Source organism: Orcinus orca, chromosome 4, assembly GCF_937001465.1.
Source record: "Orcinus orca chromosome 4, mOrcOrc1.1, whole genome shotgun sequence".
In the NCBI taxonomy this organism is placed as follows: Eukaryota; Metazoa; Chordata; class Mammalia; order Artiodactyla; family Delphinidae; genus Orcinus; species Orcinus orca.
In genome coordinates this window covers 96865514-96886470 of record NC_064562.1, presented here as the reverse complement: position 1 = coordinate 96886470, position 20957 = coordinate 96865514, and positions in this window count along the sequence as shown.

Genomic DNA, 20957 nt, shown 5'->3' with positions numbered 1-20957 from the left:
ATTTAAAAATTTTAAGTGCAAATGAGAGTGACTAATAGTGAGGAAATATCTGTGATTTTTAAATGTACAAATCTTAATATTGTCTCATACAATATATGCACTTTGTAGATAAAGAAGCAGTTTTCTACATAGCAATATTTCTTCACCTGAATATATGTATATAGTCCTGTATTTTTCCTGAAAACCATTTCACCAAGCTCTCAAATGGGTCCATCACCCATAAAGTTTAAAAGTTAATGCCATGGAGGTTAAGTGCCTTTCTGCCTACAAGACAACTAAAGCAGAACCAAGAACAGCTCTCAAATCCTCAGGCTCAAAGCCCAAAACTCTATCCCTTTACCCAACATACTGTTATCATATTAAAGTGACTACTACATGCAGGATTAATCTCCTCTCCCCTTTGCTCCAATAGCATTGGTTATTTGAGTTTTTTATAGAACTTATTACTTTGTATGGTAATTTTTGTAAAAGTAGCTCTGACACAAGTATATATAGATATATTTATGTAGATATAAATATACATATATATATTTATTTATTTATTTATTTATCCCTAGCATTTTAACACAATTTTTAGTGCAACTTCCAGATTTATATTGGGAGATCACATTTTTAGCTGACAAATGAATAAAAAATAGATGGGGAAATATATACCATGCTATCCTTATATCAAAAGAAAGCGAGGTAGCTGTTTTAATTTTAAACAGAGCAAAGTCAAAACATGCAAAGTTATCATGGATAAAGAGGGGCATTTCATTATGAAAAAGGTGTCAATTCTTCAAGAAGACATAATAATTTTCAATGTGTGTGTTTCTAACACAAAACCCCAAAATATGTGAGGCAAAACTGATAGAAATGTAAGGATAAAAAGATAAATTCATTATTATATTTAGAAACTTCAATACCCCTCTATCAAAAATGGACAGATCCAATGGGCAAAAATCAGTAAGGACATAGGGAAATTTATAGCATTTCCTGCATATACTAGAAAAGAAGAAAGATCTAAAATCAATCATGCATGCATCTACCTTGGAAAGAACTAGAAAAAGAAGAGTAAATTAAATACAAAGTAAGAAGAAGAAAAAAAAAGTAAGAGAGCAGAAAACAATAAAATTGAAAACAGAAACTCAGTAGAGAAAAGCAGAAAACCAAAAGCTGATTTTTTTAAAAGATCGATAAAATTAATAAACTTCCAGCCAAGCTAACTAAGGGAAAAAGATAGAAAACACAAATTATTAATATCAGAAAAAAGAGAGGACATGACTACAGATCTCATAGACATTAAAGTGCAAACAAGGAATAATAATGTTATGCATCATATCAACAGACTAAAAAAGAAAAATCACATGATTATATCAGTAGATGCAGAAAAAGCAGTTGACAAAATCCGACACTTATTAATGTTACAAACTCTCAGTAAACTAGCATTAAAGAGAAACACCCCCAACTTAATAAAGAATATCTACTTCCAAAAAAAAAAACCACTATAACTAATATTTCTAACGCTGAGAAACTTGAAGCTTTCCCACTAAGATCAGGTACAAGGGAAGGGTGTCACTTGTTACAGCTGCTTTTCAACATAATACTGGAAGACCTAGCTAGTTCAATAACATGAAAAAATGAAATAAAATGTACACAGCTTGCAAAGGAAGAGATAAAATTGTCTTTGTTCACAGATGATAGAACTGCTTATGTAGAAAATCTGAAACATTCAATAAAAACACTCCTAGAACTAGCAAGCGATTATAACAGGGTTTCAGGTTACAAGGTTAACAATCAGTTTTCTATATATCAGCCATGAACAAATGGAATTTGAAATTAAAAGCACAATACCATTTACATCATCTCCTCCCAAAATGAAATCCTAAGGAATATAACAAAATATGTACAAGATCCATATGAGGAAAACTACAAATCCCTGATGAATGAAATCAAAGAAGAACTAAATAAATGGAGAAATATTCTATGCTTATGGATAGGAAGAGTCAATATTGTCAAGATGTCCGTTTTTCCCAATTTGATCTATAGATTCAGAGTAATCCTAATCAAATCATAGCAAGTTACTTTGTGGATATTAACAAACTGATTCTAAAGTGTATGTGGAGAGGCTAAAGACCCAGAGTAGCCAATACGAGACCAAAGCAAAAGAACAAAATTGGAGGAATGACACTACCCAACTTCAAGATTTACTATAAAGCTATAATAACTAAGACAATAAGATATGAATTAAAGAATAGATAGATAAATCAACAGAGCAAAACAGAGCCCAGAAATAGATCCCCATAAATATAGTCAACTGATCTTTAACAAGGGAGTGAAGACAGTACAATGGAACAAAGATAGCCTCTTCAACAAATGGTGTTGAAACAACTCAACATCCACATGCAAAAAAAAAAAAAAAAAAGAATCTAGACACAGACTTTAATCCTTAATAAAATTTAACTCAAAGTGGATAACAGACCCAAACATAAGGTACAAAAACTATAAATATATAATGTATATATAATGTAGGAGAAAACCTAGATGATATTGGGCTTGGCTATGACTTTTTAGATACAACACCAAATGCATGATCCTTGAAAGAAAGAATTGATAAGTTGAACTTCATTTAAAAATAAAAACAAACAAACAAACAAAAAACTTCTGCTCTGTGAAAAACAATGTCAAGAAAATGAGAAGACAAAGCTGTAGACTGAGAGAAAATATTTGCAAAAAACTCATCTGAAAAAAAAAAATCTACTGTCCAAAACATATAATGAAATCTCAAAACTCAGCAATAACAAAACAAACAACCTGATTAAAAAATAAGCCAAAGACCTTAACAGACACCTCACAAATAAGATAAACATATGACAAATAAGCATATGACATCATATGTCATTAGGGAAATGCAAATAAAATAGAGACACAGCTACACACCTACTAGAATGGTCCAGATCTGAAACACTGACAATACAAAATGCTGATAAGTATATGGAGAAGAAGCAATTCTCACTCTTTGCTGTTGGATATGCAAAATGGTGCAGCCACTTTGGAAGACAGTTGGTTTCTTACAAAACAACACATACTCTTACCATTCAATCCAGAAATCACACTCATTGGTATTTATCCAAAGGAATTGAAAACTTATGTCCATACAAAAACCTGCACATGGATACTTATAGCAGCTTTATGCATAATTGCCAAAACTTGGAAGCAGCTACTATGCCCCTTATTAGGTGAATGAATAAATAAACCATGGTATAACCAGACAATGGAATATTATTCTATGCTAAAAAGATATGAGCTATCAAGCCATGAAAAGCCATGGGAGATTTAAATACATATTAATAAGCTTAAAAAGTCAATCTGAAAAGGCTACATACTACATGATTCCACATTTTATGATATTCTAGAAAAAGCAAAACTATGGAGACAATTAAAAAATCAGTGGATTCCAAGAGTTAGGTGAAAAGGCAAGAATAGGCAGAGCACAGAGATTTCTTTAGGCAGTCAAGTTACTCTGAATGATACTCTAATGGTGGATACATGTCATCATACATTTGTAAAAACCCATAGATTGTACACCACAAAGAGGGTGAATCCTAATAAACTATGGACTTTTGAGTAATAATGTTGTGACGATGTAGGTTCACTAGTTGTACCAAACATATCGCTCTGGTAAGGGATGTTGATAATGGAGGAGGCTATGTACGTGTGGAGGCAGGGGATATACGGGAAGTCTTTGTACCTTCCCCTCATTTTTTCTATGAAGCTAAAACTGCTCTAAAAGTAAAGTTCATTATCACAGTCACAGTAAACATGTTGGGGTGTTGAAGAGTCAGTAGGAACATGGATTGGTTAGGTTTATAGTATCTGTGAAAGGAAAAGGAGAAACAAAGGTTATTAGCAAGTCATGGAGGTGAGCTGATGAACTCTGTATATCTGACAGAGTGGGTGGGGAAGCTTTAGATCATGATGTAGATCTGAGTAAGTCTCTGCCAATTCACTGCATTTGAACAAATGTTATTTCTTGAAGAAGGATCTAAGCAGCATATATCTCCCACATATAGGTTCTTTCTTATACATTGTAGCATATCCTAGAAAAATGTTCTTCATATTTATACTCAGAACAAAAATTTCTACAATTTTTACTTGTCATGTTTATTAATAATCCCTAATGAAATGGTAACTCTCCATGTCATGCAATTTATGGTGAAAAATGTAAAGATCTATTGGATCATTTTCTTTTAACATTTAACATTTAACATCATTTTCTTTTAACAACTTTGTGCTCTTTCTAAAGTATACGCCATATACATATACATACATATACATATGTATGTTCACATACTTCCTCCATAATGAACATACCAAATAAGAATCCTGGAAAGGTAAAGGTAATTAAATCTCCAACTTACAACCTTGTTCAACAGGACAGCTGAGTTTCAATAGGGTTACCACAATTTAGAGTCAAACCTTCCAGCTTAAAAAACACCAGCTTATAACTGCCAATACAACACAAGAAAGACATACAATCTACCATCTCTCAATTTTATCTTACAATTTTCTGTCAACACATTCTACTTCTCTCTGTAGGAAGGAAATCATCCAATTATTCCCATCTCAAATAGTCCAGAGAGTCCTTTCATTCACACAACACATCTGTATTGAGCCTCTTATATATACCAGTTATATTCCAGTTGCTGTATAATGTGCTGGAGATAGAGTAGATATAGATATAGATATAGATATAGATAGATATTTGAATAAAATAAACATGGTTCATGCCCCCTTGGAGCTTTCCCATATATTGAGTGTGATATGCCCTATTAATATAACCACACTAACACACATGTGTAAAAATGACACATAGAAGTGTGGCAGTGACACTAAAAGAAAGGCTTGCTGTGCTATGAGAAATCAAAATATTATTCATGTAATATAATACATATTGAGCATCTCTATGTGACACTTACTAGGTTAAACACTAGGAGTTAGCAGTTAACAAAATAATTATCTGCCCTCATGGAGTTTATATTCCAGTCCTGGATAGATAATAAACAAACAAGAAAATATTTACTATGTAGATGGTGGTAAATGATACAGAGAAAAATAGGCAGAGTAAGACAGCTAAGGAGTCGGGTTGTCAGAGAATTTTTTTGGTATGGGACCCATGTGCTTCACTAGCATCTCCTACTTTTTATTTTTAATTCAGACAATCTTGAATAAGCATCCCATTCTAACTGAACCTGATAATACAATCTTTGATATATCCTTTTAATATTGGACCTGGCTCCATTCACTTTTTTTTTTTTTGCATTAAAATAATTTTGAAAAGCCCTTTTAGTTTCAGCATGTTTGCACATTTTTGGTACAACTTCTATTTACATTTTGAGATTTACTTTAAACATTTATTTGAAGAACCTTTACTCCTCAACCACATTTATTGTAATAAAACTAGAACTGCTAAAACAATAAAACCCAGAAATACAATAGCTAAAGAAGATAGAAGTTTATTTCCTTTGCATGTTACAATCCCTGATGAGTCATTGGTCTCTGGTCAGCATAGTGGACTGTTCTGCCACTTACAAGACACAGCTGCCAAAGGTGATTATTTTCATTTACAATTGACATATATTCCTGTGATTAGAGGGAAAATGGATTTGGTTGGACAAATTAATCTCCACCACAGTGAGTAATTTAGAATTTAGCTTTCCAATGTTCCCTTGGAGGAGGATGGAAATAGAATTTGAGAATTTCAAAACAAAGTATCTGACCTATCATTCTATGGGAGTGGGAACAATGAAAATAGTATAGTTATGAAAAAAGTTTAGGTCTAAAATCAACAGAAATTATAGAGTGATTGTATGTAGAGGCTGAGGGAGCTCAAGAAATAAGACAAAGTCTATATGAACTAACAGGTTAAAATATGAGGACAATGCTCTAACTGGCAGAGTCCAGTCCACTGAATTGCAAATATTCTGGTCAAAAGATCTATATACATTCTTAAAAAATTATTAAGGATCCCAAATAGATTTTATTTGGCCATATCAAATGACATTTACTATATTGAACTGCAAAAATTAAAATTATTAATTTATAAACAGCAATAGTAAACCCATTTATTGTTAGCATAATTTATGGAAAAATAGTTTCTCTTACCAAAACCAAAACTAAGTGAGGAGAAAGGTATTGTTTTAAATGTTGTTTAAATCCTTTCTGTAGCCTCCCAATTCTCTTATGATAGGGACAAAAACTGTTTCTTGACTCTGCCTCATAACTCTGAAACTCTGCAACAATTTACCCCTAACATGTATGGTAGTGTGATAATTTAAAACATTCTATAAGAGTTTTTGATTTGATAGGTCTTTAATAGCTAATTAATCATGATTACAGAGGTTCTGTTTATATTCCTCAATTTTTTATATTGATACTTCACAAATTTACCTAATAGTCAAGTCACAAAATATTTATTTTTTAGTGTAAACCTCTCAGTGTTGAATTTCCAATAAGTTTAACCATCATAAGAATTTATATTTTATTTTTATATTACTGAAAAAACAAAATTATCATTAAAACAACTGAAATACCCCTCTTGCCATATAACAGCAAGTAATTAGGAGTCACCGTCTTTGACATCAATGTGTTATTGCCACAGTTGCAGATTGAATACTCTTCTCCAACTGCAAAATGTTAACTACTAATATACAAAGTGCTAGTGAGGTTAGCAGTAGTGCTCTAAGGAATAATACCTAATGACTGGAAGGAAAATAATGTAGCTCACAGAAAGATGAAAGTGACAATTATGTCTTGATGTCAAAGAGTCTACCATCTATTTGTTATGATTGCTAAAAGCCATTGATTTCAGCCTACAGGAGTCAAGCTAGCTGTTCCATAAAACAGAAGTGTCTAGGTATGTCCTCCAGATTCCATTTAGAGAGTATACCTTTCCAGTAGACACTGAAATATCAATATTTGAAAACAGGTTGCTATGTCAAGGAACTAGAAATAAAACTGCTATTTATATATTTGGCCATAAAGTTGCTTGGGGGTACTCAAGAATGTTTAGAAGAAAGAACGCGTGTCTCAAATAAATGTGATTCCATAAAGCTAATTGCATTGCTATTCTTGTAAAAATAATATAACAGTGGTCTCATATAATTTTAGTGTACACATAATTTTTGTTCTATACTTTTAGCTGAAATTTAACACTGTTCTCTAAAGCACCATCATGAGAAATATTTTCCTTTGAATAAGTTAGAAATGTTCCCTATAAAAATTCAGACCATTAGCAATATTTAAACCTGCTCACTAGAAATCTTTATTCATGCAGCACAAGTTTATTGATTTCCCTATCAACAATATGATAAGCTCTACAGATACTGAACTAAATGAACCAGTTTTTTCATAGCCTTATGTTCCAGTGATATAAAACATTCACATTTTTTTATTGTTGTAATTATCATGATTAAGTAGTTCTGTGATAGTGAATTTTTATATTTTACTAATTGAATTAAAGCAAGTTCTTTACATTTTTTCTAACATACAAAGACCAATAAAAATTCATTGCCTTGAGCTTCCCTGGTGGCACAGTGGTTGGGAGTCTGCCTGCCAATGCAGGGGACATGGGTTCGTGCCCTGGTCAGGGAAGATCCCACATGCCACAGAGCAGTTGAGCCCGTGAGCCACAACTACTGAAGCCTGTGCACCTAGAGCCCGTGTTCCGCAACAAGAGAAGCCACCACAATGTGAAGCCCGCACACCTCAACGAAGAATAGCCCCTGCTCACCGCAACTAGAGAAAGCCCGCGCACAGCAAAAATAAAATAAATAAATTTATTAAAAAAAAAAATTTCATTGCCTTGTTTTTCATATAAGAAATATTACCAAAATAATGCAAGTGACTAGCCAGTTATTAAGGAAGTAAGAGTAATTTAACAAGTGTATAATTTGATACTAATAAATTAGATAATTTGATACTAATAAATTATTCATTTTAAAGTCTATAGAATCTTTAGTGACATCATCTCTATCATCCCTGATATTTAAAATTGTCTCTTTTTGGGCTTCCCTGGTGGCACAGTGGTTGAGAGTCCACCTGCCGATGCAGGGGACACAGGTTCGTGCCCCGGTCTGGGAAGATCCCACATGCCGCGGAGCGGCTAGGCCCGTGAGCCGTGGCCACTGAGCCTGCGCATCTGGAGCCTGTGCTCCACAACGGGAGAGGCCACAGCAGTGAGAGGCCCGCGTACCACCAAAAAAAAAAAAAAAAAAAATTGTCTCTTTTTTTGGTCTTGGTCAGGCAAGATCTTTATCAATGTTATTGATCTTAAGGTAACAATTTCTAATTTCATTTTTTTGTTGTTTTTTGTTTTCTATTTGATAATCTCTACTCTTTATTGTTTCCTTTCTCCTCTTTATTATAAGTTTAATTTCCTTTTCTTTTTTTTTCATTTCTTAAGATGAAAGCCTTAGTCATTGATTTAAGACCTTTCTTCTTTTCTAACATAACCGTAACCTATGGAGTTCCCTTATAAAACTACTTTAGTAGAAACCCATAAATTTGGATGTCTCACGCTGATGCCAAAAATTCAGCCTCAGTGCACCAATGCTGAATCGAATCTCAGAGACAGACTTCTGGATGAAGTAGAAAATAATAGCTTTATTGGTTTGCCAGGCAAAGGGGGACACAGTGGGCTTCTGCCCTCAAAAACTATGTGTCCCAACCTGGGAGGAATTGGTGAGGTATTTTTATAGCAATTTCAAGTGTGGGGTTGCTTATAAGATTCGGGTGTGTGCAGGGCCGGCACTCTTTTAATCTCATTTCAGATGGTCTCTTAATCTTGATGAACTTCTCTGGTTCCTTTAATCTTGCCTCTTGGCTGCTGCTCCCTTGTCTCTGCTTCCCCTCCCTTCCCTGATCAGCAACTGTTTGAATCTGTCCTTTGGAACTCAGGGAAGGTCATGGATGCTGGAGTCTGTTCCCTACAAACAAGGAATAGGGGACACAGAAACACTTCTGTACCCAGGAGTCTCACAGGGTCCTGCTGGGTTTCAGGGCTGAAATTTTTTCACTCAGTTTAAAATACATTACTTTTTAGTTTCACTCTTGATGTTTTAATTTCTTTAATAGACAGCTATGCAGTTTATCTATTTCTTGCTGAGTGATCTTTGGCAGTTTTTAGCTTTCAAGAAAATTGTCTATTTTATCGATGTTGAAAATGTATTGTCATGTAAGTTACTATCACTGCATAACAAATTCCTTTTAAACTTAGCAACTTAAAAACAACATTCATTATGTCTCAGAATTTCTGAGGATCAGGAATCCAGAAGCAGCTTAACTGGGTAGCTGTTTCTCAGGGTCTTTCATGAGGTTGCAATCAAGCTGTCAGATGGGACTGCAATCATCTCAAGGCTCAAATGGGGTTGAAGAATCTGCTTCCAAGTTCATTTATAAGGCTGTTAGTAGACTTCAGTTTCTCACTGGCCAGAAATTTCTGTCAGTCAGAAGCCTACATCTCTTATAATGGTCTTCCCAAAAACTGCCTAAGCGTGCTAATTGGTCTCTCCCAGAAGATAGAGGTTGCGGGAGAGGGATATCTCAAAAGATATAATCTGCATTGTTTTATAGTACATTCTTGGAAGTGATATACCTTCTGCCATACACTATTGTTTACACAGATTAATCCTGGAATACAATAGGCATCTTTAACTTAGTATCATATGCTTAATATTAATATTTCTCCACTTCATGTAATTTGGTAAATTGTAAGAACATTACAACATTTTCCTTCAAGCTGAAGACTTCATTTGAGCTTTCTTTTTTTTTTTTTTAGGTGCAGATTTACTGGAGACAAATTCATTTTTAAATCATCAGAAAAAAATGTGCTTGCTTTTCCTGCTCTTAAAAGAGTATTCTTGGTTTTTTATTGATCTTAAGGTAACAATTTCCAATTTCATTTTTTTGTTGTTTTTTGTTTTCTAGATTGATTTCTAGATTGATATGGATTTTGATATTGATTTCTGGATTGACAGTGATTTTTTCTATTTTTTGTTTTCCTCCTGTCATGTTAAAAAAACACCATGTCTTCTGGCCTCTGTTGTTTCCAGGTCAGTTATCATTTGTATGTTTCTCTCTATGTGACTTTCTTCCTTCTACTTTTAAGCTTTTCTCTTTATCCCTGTTTTATAAGGTATCTATAATGTATGATTTTATTTGTTTGTATCTTACTTGGATTTCACTGAGCTTCATAAAAATGCATTGATTTTTTCACCAATTTAGTAAATGTTCAGCTATCATTTTTACAAATAGTATATGCTGTTTTTCACTTACATTTTTCTTCAATTTACATTCTGCTATTAAACCTAACCAAATATATGGTTCTTTCCAGATATTGTACTTACTTCTTGAATTTACATGTGTTTCTTATTTATTTAACTTTTTTCATTTTCTTTTCTGAAATTTTCTATCTGTTCACTAATTATATCCATCTTTTCCTTAAGAATTTGGAACATATTTAAAATACCTATTTTAAAGTTCTGGTTTTTTTTAACATCTTTATTGGAGTATAACTGCTTTACAAGGGTGTGTTAGTTTCTGCTTTATAACAAAGTGAATCAGTTTTACATATACATATATTCCCATATCTCTTCCCTATTGCATCTCCCTCCCTCCCACTCTCCCTATCCCACCCCTCTAGGTGGTCACAAAGCACCGAGCTGATCTCCCTGTGCTATGTAGCTGCTTCCCACTAGCTATCTATTCTACGTTTGGTAGTATATATATGTCCATGCCACTCTCTCACTTTGTCCCATCTTACCCTTCCGCCTCCACATATCCTCAAGTCCATTCTCTAGTAGGTCTGAGTCTTTATTCCAGTCTTGCCCCTAGGTTCTTCATGACCTTTTTTTGTTTGTTTTTTAGATTCCGTATATATGTGTTAGCATATGGTATTTGTTTTTCTCTTTCTGACTTACTTCACTCTGTATGACAGACTCTAGGTCCATCCACCTCACTACAAATAACTCAATTTTGTTTCCTTTTATGGCTGAGTAATATTCCATTGTGTACATGTGCCACATCTTCTTTATCCATTCATCTGTTGATGGACACTTAGGTTGCTTCCATGTCCTGGCTATTGTAAATAGAGCTGCAATGAACATTGTGGTACATGACTCTTTTTGAATTATGGTTTTCTCATGGTATATGCCCAGTAGTGGGATTGCTCAGTCATATGGTAATTCTATTTTTAGTTTTTTAAGGAACCTCCATACTGTTCTCCATAGTGGTTGTATCAATTTACATTCCCACCAACATTAATTCCAGCACCTAGGTCATTGTACTGTCTGCATCAATTGAACTTGCAAGAACCCCCCTCATTTTTATTTCACATTTTTCTGCTTCTTCACTGACTTATACTTTTTGTTTTATGCTGTACATTTGCATGATACACTGAAGATATTTGTGACTACATTTAACAGTTTTGAATATCATTCTGACAAACAGCTAAATTTGTGGCAAATCATCCCGATCCTTTCAGACTTGATTTCTTATTTTTTAGAGCTGATATATTTTCAATTTTACCTTAGTCCCAGAGTATATTATTTACTATAGAGTAATAGTTCTTACTGTTTGTTCTGCGTTCTCAGCTAAATGACTGAAGTCCTCAGTGAAGTATGCCCACCCTGATTGAGCCAGAATTCCAACATCTCCCAGTCCTACTTACTGTGTATTATCTCTATTCTGTTCTGAGTGCCACAGAAGCTACTCTCTGCTAGGTTTTATGAAAATTCACCTTGCATATGCACAGTCCTCCCTTCTGATGGCTCTTTCTTTTATACTCCATAAGTTCAAGCTGCATAAGCAGCACAGAATTCTTATTTCTACTTTCCTTACTCAGGCTACCTTGCTCTGCTTGCTCCCCACTTTCATGTGTCACAGTCAAGAGTATGACCACAGGCAGGGAGTCAGGGAAGTAGAAATATTACATGCTTCCCTTTTGTCAAGGATTGTAGTCCTTCACTGTCTTTTGCTTAATACCTGAAAATATTTGAAAATAGTTGCCTTTTATATTTTTATCAGTTTCTCCACTGTTTATGATGAAGGACTCATCCAATATCAGTTATTTTGCCATGGTCTAATTATGCTCAAAATATTCCTTTTCAAATGGATAAATTAATAAAAATTTAGGATTTACAAATAGATGTAATACAACTTCAGTGCATATTTGTTGATTGAATGAACATATCACTCATATATATGCATAATTTATTGTTAAAATAGTGTATAAAGTTCTTGAAACAATTAGTTTAATGGATTTATAGTCCACAACTTTGCTCTTTTTTCTACAGAATCTTCCTTTTCAAAGAGTTCACATAGTCAAACTTATCTCTAAAATAAGTTATTATAATCTGGTAGCTATGTAACAACTTTCAATCAAAAATGACAATTTCCAAACTTTAATTCTATCTTAAAAATCTAATAAAATGGATTTGGGTTTTAAACTATTATTAAAACAAAACAAAACAAAGCCTATTCAGCTTCTTCTAGTTTTTCTCATAAGAAATGTATTGAAAGTAAACAATAGCAATTACACTTTCCAGTCGTTTTAAAATTTCAAACTTCTATTCTTTAAATAAAACAGCATGGAAATAATTTTGTATTGCACTTTTTTAAAATATCAAGCTTTTAGTTTATCATCTTAGGCCATAATAACTGCAGTTCAACTAATTTAAAACTGCCATTTTTTTGGTAAATAAGACTTAATTTGGAGATTTTATGATCAATGGATATAATCATATTATTTGAAATTGCTTCCTTTTTTTTCCAATTAATTTTATTTTACTCTAGTAGGCGTCATGATTACTGAGATCTAGAAAAATGTAGACTAGACATTAAATGGTGAGCCCAAATTAATAATTAAGATACACCAGGGGAAACAAGACCATTTATTCTGACAGGCGATATTACCTACCTCCCAGATCACCTTGTCCTTAGTCCCAATGATTTTATTTCAAACATACTGCTTTTGAAATAACAGCAGGGACTTCTGGGCTTCTCAGCATCTCTTGTTTACCATTTACTGTCATGCTTAATGATCAACATTAAAGTTATTGCTTCCAAATCACCTTAATTAGGGCTGTGAAAGCTTTATAAAGTTCCTTTCAAATGCTTAGATCATCAAGTTTGACTGCCTTAATATATTGTGATTATATAAGTTTCCTGTAGTGAACCATAATAACTTTTCCAATCAGACATACTTGTTTCTTTTTAAGGTAAATTTTCCTATCTACATTTCTTCCTGTGAGTGCACTGTGTCCTCCACTTAGTTGAACAAAACAGGGCAGCTGAACCAAGCACCATGATTCATAGGCTAGCCTATAGCTATGGACCAGCCTGATATGTAGTGCTATGCCCAAACTGAGACAATCTGATTTAACTGCATTCTCTTTCAATTCTTTTAATTAAGGATTAGAGAGGGCTATTTTGTATAGGTACTCTTACTTTTTTTTTTAAAGTGAACTCCTTATTGAAGTGTAACATATACAGAAAATTATATGAATCATATGTTTGCAGCTTGTTAATTTGCACAGAATAAACCAACCTATGTTACCACCACCAAAATTAGAAAATAAAATATTCTCAACACCCAAGAAGTCCCTTATGATCTTTCCCAGTCACTAACAACTAACTAAGGAAACCACTGTCCTTACCTCTAACACCATAGATTATTTCTGTTTCTAAACCTTTTTTTAATCAATAAAATTATACATTATTTATCTGTTTTGACCTGACATCTTTTTCTTAATATGCTGTTTGTAAGAATCATCCATGTTGTTGAGTATATCAATAGTATATTTTTTCTCTTTGATTTATAACATTTCATTTTATGGATATTCCTGAGTTAAATCCATGATTTCTTGATGGATTTACAATATATCTATAGTTTTGATACTTACATATTACTGTTATAAAAATTCTAGTACATGTTATTTGGTAAATAGTCTAGTGGGTATATAAATGTGAGTAGAATTTTTAGTTCATAGGTTTTATATACATATTCAGCCAGAGCAGTTATTGCTTGTATTAGTTTCCTTTTGTTGTGGTAACAAATTACTTCAAACTTAGTGGTGCAAGATAATACAAAATTGTTCTTATAGAGTTCTGGAGATCAAAACTCTAAAATAAGGTGTTGTAAGGCTGCATCATTTCTAAAGGTTTCAAGAAAGAATTATGTCTTGGTCTTTTCCAGCTTCTAGAGGCTGCCTGCAATCCTTGTCTCATGGTCCCTTCTTTATAATTCCAACTCCTTATACCCATCACATTGTAGTCTACTATTAACTACTAACTTTGACCCCCTGCCCCAGTCTTCCTCATATAAGAACGTTTGTGGTGAAATTGGGCTTATCCAGATTAAGCTCTTAACTTAATCATATCTGCAAACTCCCATTTCCCATATGATAATGTACCAAAGGTTCTGAAGATTAGGACATGGACATTATTCTGCCAACCACAATGATAAAGAAAAGATAAGTAGGAGTCCTAAGTATTAGGTCCCAATGATTTTGAAAACTGTTAAGATATGAGCATTATAAGCAATTATTTATTGTGACCTGGGCTGCCATTGCTCCTGTTTTGGAATACAAAAAGGTAGGGATCACTGAGAACCATCTTAGAATTTTTCTGCCACTGTGTGTGTCCGTATGTAGTATGTGTGAGTGTTAGTTATACACTATTCTAGTTGTTTTTGGTGGGTCTCATAAATTTCTTAGGATGACTGACTGACTTAATATCGCATGAACTAAAGATATAAATTGAGACCAAGTAGCATAGATAAAGACTATCAGATTTATTAAGCCACTTTCAGAAAAAAATGTATTGGTAAATGTTCAACTCCAAAGTGTAAAGATATCTATTCATGGCTACATTTAGTTCTTAGATTGTGACCATTTACTATAAAACTCTCTTTTTTGAACAGTTTATGACTACAATAAAATTATACTTCAAAGCAATAATCAATATATATGGACTTGGGAAAAAGAAAATGTATTCAAAATATAATAAAGCTTAAGCTGATTTTTTAAATGCAAATTTGATCTTTGTAATAAAGTGTTCCTTGCCCTATGAATATATTTAACATCCTTAAAAACCTTAGATTCAACAAATAATTCTATATTGCAAACATGTCATTTTACTTTGTCTTCCAATTCTATTTACTTTATTTCTTTTTAATGAATTGTATTCTGGATTAAAGGTATTCTATTCAGTTGTTAGTATATACAGTCAGAAGAAACAAATGGAGGGAACTTCGAAGGTATTTGTTACGTTAAATCATATATATTTCTTTTTTTTTTTCTTTTTTTTTTTGCGGTACGCAGGCCTCTCACTGTTGCAGCCTCTCCCGTTGCGGAGCATAGGCTCCGGACGTACAGGCTCAGCAGCCATGGCTCACGGGCCTAGCCGCTATGCAGCATGTGGGATCTTCCCAGACCGGGGCACGAACCTGTGTCCTCTGCATTGGCAGGAGGACTCTCAACCACTGCGCCACCAGGGAAGCCCTAAATTTCATTTTTAATAAGAAGTTAATGCCCCTTTTAATATCACCATATGGAATATTACTTCATGACCAACTTAATTTTCACAAAACAAATTCCTTATATATTTGAAAACCAGAATATAATTTTAGTTATCCATTTATTCAACTATATTTGACTGAATAAAATTTCTTGTCTCTGAGAATTATTGTGTCTTCAAGAAATCATTCTTACCGTTTCATTCCAAGAAGATGGCATGCTTGCTTTGAGCTTCTGGCTTACTACCAGAAAGAGTCTATTCATATTCTTTCAGTTCTAAATCTGTAGTAAAAGATGTCAAAATGAGCTCTCAAGCAATTATATAGTAATTTCATATTTTAGTACATTAATTGCCACATTAAAATATGATATTGATCTAATATTTTAGATTCTTATACTTAGTGAATTCAATTAGCAAATTCAAGAAATATCTGTCAGTTTTTAGATAAAAATTATTATGCTTTATTCAGTCTTTATGGAGTACTAATGTAACAAGGGTTTATTTAATATCTATTTTTGTGCACTTCAAATGTTAGTTAAGTGGAAAAACTACTTTATCATGCAATTTATCTTAAACAGGAACTTCTACTGCAATTCTTCTACTAAAAGATTTTGGTGTGAACTGAACCAAGTTTTGGAAGACAGTGTCACCAATATACACCAATATTCAGTTTATCTTCCTTTCTATGCACAAAGAAGTCTACACTTGTTTCCACTTTTAGTATGGCTGATAAGTTCCTAACAGACCAACACTCTTGCAGATAACGACTGTAAATTCTGGGCAACATACAACAAACTACCTAAAGGCTCTGAAATGTGAACAAAAGTAGGCAGATTCTGGAAGGAAAGAGAATCTTGGATGACAAGCATGTGGTATACTCCACCACCAGTTCCCCACCCCCTTTTTTTTTTGCTATGCCTGTGAGCATGCTTCAGTCATCCTTTATTGGCTGGTTACAACTTTGATGACTCACAGTCTTTTGGGATTTAAAGGCTAGAGGACAAAGATTAGGACAACTATGGACAGTAGAATGTAGGATAAAAATAGAAAATGAAGAGTCAAAGAGAGGAGCCAAATTTTTATATATAAATACTGTACAAATCTCAGGCTCACCCCAAGGCCATTATGCATGGGCAGACTATAAACAACCCAGCTAATGGAAAAAAAAGTGCCTTAACTGAGATATGAGCTCCTGCACAAGAGAGAATTTTCAGTTTTGTGTAACGAAGTTAATAGCCAGATAAAACCACAATATCAACACTCATGGGAGAAACTGAGTAGAATCTAAAATTTACACAACATAACATTTTGTATATGATCCAAAACTACTTGACATATGAAGAACCAGATAAATGTAGCCCATTCCTAAGAGAAAGTAAAATCAATGTAAATCAATCCTGATACTTTGGAATTATCAGAGAAAGACTTTTTTTTTTTTTTTTGCAGTACACGGGCCTCTCACTGCTGTGGCTTCTCCTGTTTTGGAGCACAGGCTCCGGATGCGCAGGCTCAGCGGCCATGGCTCACAGGCCCAGACACTCCATGGCATATGGGATCTACCTGGACCGGGGCACAAACCCGTGTTCCCTGCATTGGCAGGCGGACTCTCAACCACTGCACCACCAGGGAAGCCCAAGAAAGACTTTTAAAAGCAACTGTTAGAACTATGCTCAATGAGATGAAGGAAAATGTGCTTGTAGTGAATAAGAAGATAGGAAATATCAGCGCAGAATTCACACTTTAAAAAAAATGAACAAGAAAGGAATTCTAGAACATAATACCTGAAATTTAAACATTATTAGATATACTTAATAGCAGAATGGAGTTGTCAGTGAAAAGAATCAACAAACTCGAAGATAGTTCAACATAAATTATCCTATGTGACAATAGAGACAATAAAATATTGGAAAAACTGAAGAGACACAGAAATCTATGGGGCGATATCAGTAAGTCCAACATATGTGTATTAGAGTTCTATAGAGAGAAAGGAGAAAACAGAATGTCAGAAATGATGACCCACCAAATTGACACAATTCTGTGAAAGACATAAAACTATATATTGAAGAAGCTCAGCAGATCCCAAGAAAGGTAAATGTAAAGAAAACCATGCCTAGGCTAATCATAGTCAAAATACTGGAAATCAAAAATTAATTCATTGAGGAAAATAACATTATATACTGGGGAACCACAATCCTAACGACCATTAATTTTTCATCACTAACAATAGAAGCCAGAAAATAAACATCTTTAAAATATTAAAAGAAAAAAACCGTAAATTCAAAATTTTATATCCAGCAAAAAAAAAAAAAGTCCCTCAAGAATGGACAATAATTAAATATATTTTTAGGTAAAAAATATAAGAGGATTTATGGCCAGGAGACCTGCAAAATAAGAAATACTAAAGACAGTTTTTCAGGTTGAAAGGAAATGATACCAATGAGAAATTTTGATGTTCATGAAAGAATGAGTATCAGCTCTGAAAAATATCTGGTAGATTTTAAAATAAATTTTCCTCTGGATTTCATTATTATACCCATGATGCTATAAAACAGAAAACTTTTTATTGAGTTTATTTACATATGTCTAAAGCATAAAGGATGAAATGGTGTGGGGTTTGGGATGTTAAATGGGCCTATATGGTTTCAAATTTATTTATTGAATTCTAAGATGGCTATTAATTTGTAGATAAACCACTGAAAAATAATTTAAAGAGGTGCAGCTAGAAAGCCTATAAATGAGGTATACTTTCAAAAAGTATTCAAATAATCAAAAAAAAAGGAAGAAAAGCAGAAACAAACAAAAAACAGGAAGCAAACCAGTAGGTAAAAATCTAGCCATTTCTATAATTACATTAATGTTATTGGACGCCACATTCTAATTGAAAAATACAGTTTTTCAGTATACATGAAAAAATAAAACAGCTATATTTTCAGCTTCACTATAAGTTGTACAAAATTGTGGGAAATACAACCAATAAAATGTGAGCAGAAATGTAGATCACTGTGAACCGAGGCAGTAAAAAGCTCAATTATCCAGGTTTTTGCTTCTCCTGCCAAAGATATTGTGAAGGATACCCATGGAGGAAATGGTGGAGTTACTCAATTTGGATTGCTGAGTCTTTGATTGGAGGAATCGCCCTAGAGAATAGCTTGGATCCAGAGATAAATAACAGAGATAAATAACCATTTGTGTTGTTAAACATTATTTATGTTAGCATAATTAGACTGGCTTATTCTAATCAAGAGAAACCCAAGGGTCCCCACTGCATAGAAATTAATGACAACATTTTAAAACAGATATATGATTATTTATTATGAGTTTGTCAATTAAAATAGCTTACTTTATGGGATAAATAATTTTTGATACATGTACAATTTTTGTGTGTGTGTGGTACACGGGCCTCTCACTGTTGTGGCCTCTCCCGTTGTGGAGCACAGGCTCCGGATGCACAGGCTCAGCGGCCATGGCTCACGGACCTAGCTGCTCTGCGGCATGTGGGATCTTCCCGGACCGGGGCACGAACCCATGTCCCCTGCATCGGCAGGCAGACTCTCAACCACTGTGCCACCAGGGAAGCCCTGTACAATTTTGATAAGAGTAAAATCTCAAGAACATATAATATCCAAAATACTAAAATATACTTATTGCATAGTTTTTTAAAGTTTGTTATGTTGCAAAGAAATAGAGACAATAACATGGAAAAAATTATTTTCATCTATGTCTATATGTTAGATTTTTATGTGCATTACTGGGTTAAATCTATCCATCTAAAAATATTTGAGACCTCAATTTTTACAGTTTAAATTTAGATGCTTGTTTCTGAAAGATTTCTTAACGGTAAGGTCTTAAATGGGTAATTTACATACTGGATAAAAAAAGTTAGATTGTTTAAAGAGTATGAAGTATGAGCATATATTCACTGTGGATTTATCTAAAACTGTAAGTATGAAATACAGAGATTAAAATAAATTAAATAAAACATAACAGAGATAAGTATAAACTAAATATCAAATTAGATATCAAAAAAGTACACCCTATGTATTGATATTATAAAAAAATTTTTTTAAAGGAATAGTGAGAAAAATGAAAAGAAATAAAAGACAGGGGCTTCCCTGGTGGGGGGTGGTTGGGAGTCCGCCTGCCGATGCCAGGGACACGAGTTCGTGCCCCGGTCCGGGAGTATCCCACATGCCACGGAGCGGCTGGGCCCGTGAGCCATGGCCGCTGAGCCTGCGCATCTGGAGCCTGTGCTCCGCAACGGGAGAGGCCACAACAGTGAGAGGTCCGCGTACCGCAAAAAAAAAAAAAAAAGACAGAATATAGTATTCCTCCATAAAGAAATTATAAGCTGAGACAGAGTATAACTAAATTAGTGGAAAACCTTAAGCTATAGTCATTTATTATACAAATTCAAATAATATCTCTGCATAAAATGAATGCCAAATAATTAAATGAGATGAAAATATTAAAATTAAAGTGTGGAAATGAAAGAAGAGATTTCTTATTTAATTTTTTCTTTAATATTTCTGGATTTCTTATCAGTTTCTTAAAATGTATGAAAAATAAATAGTTAATTAAATTTCAGTAAAGCACTTTTAAACAAACTTCTCAAAACTGTTAATCCTTAAAACAGTTGACTGTTCATAAGTATAGGTCTAAATATGGAATAATATCAAATATATTTTAATGTGAAAATTATCTATACCTCAAAAAAACTAGTATAATAGAAAGGTATGCCCTCCCTTTTTCTATTAATCAATTCTTTCCCAAGAGTCTCTCATTTTACCATATCTGGTGCCTACGCTGATTAATATAATTTGTGTTCTTTCCCTAAAATTTCTATTTGTATTTTCCCCTCTTCAATGTATTAGATTATCCTCAATAGCCTGCGACTTCACTGTCCAATGAACAAATAATGTGTACAGCAGGTTACTTTGTGCACATTTTAAAAGTCTAACCAGGGAAAATGTTACTTTCCAATATCAAATACTGACCAGTGCTAAAAGTGACTAATGCACAGTGTATTTGTGATTAATTTACTACTCCCACATATCTGCTTGATCAAAAGGGTGAAGATTTTGATGTTCAAAATATGCTAGTCCAGCATTTTTAAATTATTCTTGGTTTCTGATGCTTCACGGTATTCTTGTTTTCAGTAATTCAATTTTTCCTGCTTGATAGAATGTTTGAAGTTTCCAATAATCCATGTCATTATGTTGTTTGGTGTTCACAGTAAATGATGACCTTGATCACTGTTTCTCTTTGTGTATTTTCAATAAAAGGGCTCATAAGCCTCAAGATACTTTAGCAACAGTGATATCTCCTTCTAAAATAGATCTGACATTGTCATTCGTCATTCAGAGAAGACTGAGATGTTAACCTACTTTGTCTTTTCACTGGAC